This window comes from Hyaena hyaena, unplaced genomic scaffold (genome assembly GCF_003009895.1).
Source record: "Hyaena hyaena isolate Hyena2069 unplaced genomic scaffold, ASM300989v1 scaffold_200, whole genome shotgun sequence".
Lineage (NCBI taxonomy): Eukaryota > Metazoa > Chordata > Mammalia > Carnivora > Hyaenidae > Hyaena > Hyaena hyaena.
In genome coordinates, this window is record NW_024080834.1 from 22,658 (window position 1) to 29,059 (window position 6,402).

At 37.5% G+C, this 6,402-nt stretch overlaps 1 pseudogene; it reads right to left on the reverse strand.

The window, feature by feature from the left end:
• Nucleotides 1–236: 236 nt before the first annotated feature.
• On the reverse strand, nt 237–600 carry LOC120238268 (annotated as a pseudogene).
• Between the last annotated feature and the right edge of the window lie 5,802 nt (nt 601–6,402).

Consider the following 6,402-nt stretch of genomic DNA (forward strand, 5'->3'; position numbering starts at 1 on the left):
TCCACGTCACAAGGCATTTGTGTCAACGTGGCTAATGTTGACATTCAACATCAATGAATCTCTCCGGAGAACCAGGAAGAAGTATCTCAAAACTAGAAGGGAAAGGTGTTTCCTCCACCTACCCCATCAATCTAGCTTTGAGGATATTCTATTAGTGACCTGTTCCCTTCCCCCAAAACAACAATGAAGTGTTCTGTGTGCCGACAAGATAGTTTAAAAGAAAAGTAAAACACAATTTACATTATCAAGTTATAAGACGTGATTAAAAATAGTGTTTCAAACTGTGCAGTCACCAGAAGTACACAGTTATCAAAAACGCAGACTTCACCCTCATCTCCTGCACCCTCAGCTGTCTGTGCCTGGTCTGTTTTGGCTTCTCTGTTTCCAGCAGGGCTATTCCTATCCTTGCCAGCATCAGCTTTCCCCTTTTTTCCTTTAGGCGTCTTCTCTCCCTTCTTTGCAGAGGTCTTTTTAGGCTTGGGCTCTGGCTTTGGGGGAGCAGCTTTAGCAGATAACCTTCCAGATCTTCTCTATGGCTCATCCTTCACCTTGGCTTTATCTCCTTTAGCATAGATGCCCTTCAACCTTTCTCTTGGGCATAGTGCTGGTGGCAGTGGTGGGGGTGGGGTGGGGCCTTAGGCTCCACACACAAGAATGCTGCAGCGCTGGCTTAGGTCAGTCCAGAGGGTCCTTCTCGCCTCTTCTTCACACTGCTTCCACTTCAGAAGTTTTAAAATTTTACAAAATTTGGCCAAGTGTGGGTCAACGCTTCAGTGTTTTCTTTCCTTTTTTTCTATTTTTGTGTATTTGATTAACCATGCTGTATTACTAGAATATAAATTCCACAAACATAACCCATATAACATTTTTATTGTTTTGCTTTTCAGTGAGGAAATAATCCACCACTTCAAAAAGTATGCTCTTGATTTTAGAACTTTTCACAAAGTGTCTCACTTTCTCTCATCATGGTCATAGATTTTAAGAAGTGTGAGGTTTTCATCTCTGAAAATGTAAGATAATTAGAATTTCATATCTTCAAAATGCCTGGCGTTAAGATCTAAACTTACCATTAATTCATGCCTCCACAAGTGGTTATTGAGTTATATTTAATGGAAAGCATTGCTCTTGTTTTGAAGGTGTTAGCAGGTGTCTCCATTGATCTTACACTCTGAGGGAAAGACAGACATTGAACTAGTGAATTTAACAGAATTGAATGTTGCAAAAGAACCATAACTGTGTGCCAGGGGGCAAACATTCAACATTCAGGGTGACCACCCTGAAGACACAATATTTAATTTAAAATGTGAAGGCTGAGTTGAAGTTATCCGGCCTACGGGTGGTAGAACAGTGTTCCTGGTACAGGAAGTAGCAAATTCAAAAGTCTTGAGGGGATGGAAAACTTGATATATTTCCATTTCATAAAGGTAAACTATATGACTGGAGCTCTGAATGCAAGTAGTCAAGTAGTATATGAAGAGGCCAATGAGATTAAAGAGACCCAGACTATGTAGATTCTTGAAGTGTATTTGGTTTTGAATTTAGCGCCTGCTAAGTCTTGTATTAAATAGGGGAGGACATGATCGGCATTGGTTGGAAAAGTTCTTCCAGTTGCAGTGTGGAAAATGTGGTTAATATAACCTTGGAAGGCAACTTAAGAGATATTTGAAATATTTCAGGTAAGAGGCAATGGTGACTTAGACTAGGGTGCTTTCATAGTCTATGGAACAATGGGTTATTTGGGAGATAGAATTGCCAGAACTTGTTGATAGATTCGATTTGGAAGTTGAGAGAAAGAGTGTAGTCAAGAATGACTGAATGGCTAAATGGTGGGTATGCATAGTAAGATGAGAACATGAGGCTGGATAAAGGGAAGTGTTCAGTCATCTATTCCCTGTGATCCCAGAATGCATAAAAATCCTCCTCACCCTTAACTACTATTTACTTGAAATTTATAAGATGAAATCCTAAAAGTTGGAAGGATTTTATAGGTAATCTTCCCAATGTATACATTCCTACAAAAGTGCTGGGGGATGATTATTCAGTCTCTGTTCCATTTCTGGCAGGAAGGAGTTCACCATCATGCTCTAGAGATACTGCTGATTATTCATCCCTTCTAAATGATTTTGCTGCCTGTCCCAGCACTTGGCTGAAAACCTTGACTATACTGGTAACTGGTAGAACTAACCCACTTAGCACAACAAATTGGATTAAGTCTGAAAACCTGGCTTAAGAGGCTCCTACAAAATCTTGTTGGAAAAATTTAAACTGTAAGACTCAGAAACGACAGAGATGCTGTTGAACCCTGGAATGCTAAGAGAACATTGAGATGATCATAGAGCTGTTGCCTTGGCAAGCCAGGGCTTCATGCAAGCTGAAATTACGGAGTCACAGAAACCAGACATTTCAAGGATCAATCCATTTTGCAGAGAGGAATGCAGCAAATTTAAAGAGAGAAAGAGAGGGAGAAGACTCTGATTCCGGAAAGAAAGAAACCGAGAGAGGAGATACCTGACACTATTTTGGTTTTCAGGAAGAGTAGCTGCATTGTCTGCAGTTGACTTCTATCAGCATCTCCTTATTCTCTTTTCTTTCAAGAATCTACTTTTTAACAAATAGGCTGGAGTAGGATTTTGTTCCTTGAAATCACTTGATACCTATCTTAGATATGCTCTTAAAGAAAATGTTCTCATTTTTAATAGATCCTGTGGATAGTCCCCCCCCCCCCCTCATTGAACTGTATCTTTCTTCCTGCAATTTCTGCGGTCCCTGGGAACCAGGCTGAGTGAGTCTAATTCCTCTACTGTCCATTCAAGAGAGGGTGTTTCCTCTCCAAGTGTTCTTGTCACAAAACGTCCACAGTTACTCTAATGGTTCCTGACACGATTAGATTTTTAGACCTCTCCCTCATTCTGTCATACTCATCTGAATACCTTAGGATTTGCCAACCTTTTTAGAAGGGGCCCAGAATGAAATGAAACACTTCATGTGTGATTTGACGAGCTGAGGGTAGCATTAGGCTATCACTATCCATTGTAACTTTGCAGTTAACTAAATCTTTTTTTGGAAAATTTCTGGATTTGAGTTTTGTTTTGGCAAAAGTAAGTTTCTAGAAAAAAAACGCCATAAGAAAATAATTCCTTTGAATTAAAACACTGCTGGTTGGTAAAATAAAAGTATCCTTGTACGTGGGATGGCAGGTAATGATATTTAGCTGTCGCCAGCTACTCAAACCTTAGCTTTTGTCTTTCCAATGGGTCAGCTGATATCTCCCTGTCAAAATGAAATGTTATACATTTTGCGAGAGAAAAGAGGATCCCTGAGCCAGAATCCATCCAGCCATTCATGAAAGTTGGAGGTGGGGGGGCTCCACTGTTCTGTCATGGCAAACACTGGGAAGACTGGGTGAAATTGGAAGAGAGATAATATGGGTAAGGACAGCAAAGGAGAGATGGAAAGATATATATATATATAAAGCAGTTCAGTTAAAGGTATCAGTTCACCACTGACAAGACACTCTCCGCAGTTACTTTGAGAGAGCTCGCTGCCTTCTTAAGATGAGCCCAGGGAGTGGAGAGTAGAGGGAATGTGATTTCTGTACTTCTGGTCATGAGTGGCTGCAGTTAATTAAGGATGTTTAAAAAGTTTTTTAAATTCCAGTGACTAGATGTAGATCTATTGGTCTCTCCAGCCAGGACTCAACAAACTGATATGCCACCTGCAGTATATCAGATTAGGATACTTTCATATCTGATCCCCACAGCTCCTTATAAAGGAGAGTCAATGATTGATTGTTAAATTTCATTTTCTTTTTGTGTGTGTGGGAAACCAAGAAGCAAATGTGAGAAGCTTTTTTTCCATAGTTATAGATGACTCCAGGGGCAGAGCCAGAAATAGACACCCCGTTTTCATACATAGTTCAATTTCCAGCCATGCCGAGCCCTGCCAATTGCAAACTGATCCGGTGTGTGCTGGCAATCTGTCTGCATGCAGTAAGTGATCATGTGCCATGCTTTCTGCAGAGAGGCATTAGCGTCGGCATCTGGCAAAGGTTGCCTCTTCTAGGCTGCTGGACTGTGGCTGAAGCTAAAGGAAATACAGGGTTTCTCACTATCTTTGTGGGGCAGGTTTGCTTCGGGGAAGCAGTGCTTTGTTAAAGTAAGAAATGAAAGTGTACCTTCTCAGGTCTGTCTTAGAAACCCTCTTTCCAGAGCTGCAGGTTTCATTCAACTTTCATAACGGTACAATGCTTAATCTCAGTAAGGTTATCAGTTCTGTCATGTATTATAAGCCCTCCAATCAAGGCAGTGGGAAACAGTGCTTCTATTTAATACCCGGAGAAATGGTGGAAGTCAGCGATTGATACCAACACAATGATGGGAAAAAGTGTCCAGAGGTGCTACTCACATAATCTCATTTTACAACATCTTGAAAATTCAATAGAAAGGACTCCACTAACAATACCATTACACACTCCTGATTATTGTTCTCAAATGTTCCTAAAGCTCTAAAAGCATAACTTAACAATAAAAATGCTCTATAAATACATCCCAACAGTGTACGTAACTGTATTTTTTCCTTTAAAAACAAAAGGACAAGTGTTAGTCACAAGTCATATAATTTTACTTAAGTAGTTTCTTTCTTGGCTAAAATTGCATTATCATTTTTTAAGCGTTATAAAATTATAAATAATGAGCTATTACTTGCCATTGGAAAGAATTTCCAAATAATTTTTAAAAAGGTAGAGAATATTGCATGTTGGGTTAACTACCTATTTACCATGTGATCTTATATCGGGGGACATATTTTGTTTATCATGAGCTCTACGTTATTTGTGAAAGCATTCAGGGAAAACGCAAAACTTCCTTGCTAAAAGCATTTATAATTCTCTGCTTAAACGTGTCAGTAATTCTGGGTTTTATCTTTTGCCCTTAAGGCTTTTGGAATAAGTATATTTTTCAAATGAGTTAAAATTGTAGGAAGTTACTAGTATATCCTGTCCAAGAAACAAAAAACAAAACAAATAAACAGCTGAGAGCCATACATGCAAAATACGCTCCAGCTTTTGGAAAAAGATTTCAAACTGGTTTAGGAAAATATATTTTATGCTTCCTGTTTGTACTCACACCATGAAATGAGGCGAGAGTACGTACCAGTCTATGTTATTAAGAAAAACCCTAATATCATTTCCCCTAAAAATATCGTATTATTTCATTCTGTAATGGAAAGAACTGATTTTATTTATAAATGAATATTTTTGACTTAACAAATTAACATTAAAATATCTAATGTTAATTTTTTGAAGTTTCAATTTAAGTTATTTTAATAGTATTGATAACAGTAAACTATTAAGTGAGGAACATTTTCAAAATGATTTTTAAAACCATTGGGGAGGTCCATGTCCTTTTAAATAATTCATATTTATATCAATACTCACTTTCAAAATATCATGGAATTCCTTAAAATTTGTTTACTTAAAAACATAATGCACAGTAAAATTTAATAGCAATTTTACAATAAAATCTACATATTTTATTTTTAATAATGTTTTAATATATTTTATGTCATTGTATATTATTAATTTCTGCCATTGAGAAATCTGGTATATTATTAAAATATATCTGGAATATTTTCTCATAGCTGGACTATAAGGACAGATTTCTAAAACCTGTTTTATACTAAGGGTCTGTAATACTACCACCTTACATTCTATTTAAATACTTTTGAAAATGATTATTTTAGGCTATATTCCTAGATGGTAATTTTACGCATTCAGTCAGATTTGTTTACAGTTTTTATAAACAACATTTATTGGAGAATGCAAGAAGCATCAGAAGAGAAGTTTTAACTCCCTCAAACATAGTAAAATGATCAAACGTTTGGAATAGAAGCAAATTGTAAAAATGTGTCTTAACTGAGACGCTTTGCCCTAAGGAACCAAGCCTTTGTGTTTGATGATTCTTCCATAAACCTGAGTTTATTTTAAAAAATTGATCCTTTTAATGTTAGAAAGTTGATGGAGAAAGAATTCCACTCACAAGTTTTTCCACTAGACACTATAAAACTCCATCACAGCACCTCACATTTTTGGCATCTGCAGTTGAACCCCACAGTTGAATGTTGCCAGATCTTATTTTGGAAAATTGTGTTGTGTCTACAAGATGCAGATCATTGGAATGAAAATGGAAAGCTTGCTTCGCCCTAGATGCTCCATTTGAGCTGAACAGTGAGAGGACCAAAACTTCAATGAGACATGAAGAAATTTATGGAAAGAAAAGACCAAGACAAGGGAGGAAAAGATAAGAAAAGGCAAGAGTACAAAGAGAAAGTGAAGGGAGCTAGGTTTAATTTGGAAAGACAGATTCCGCAACATGCTTCTTAGTGCCATTCCACACAAATGGGGTC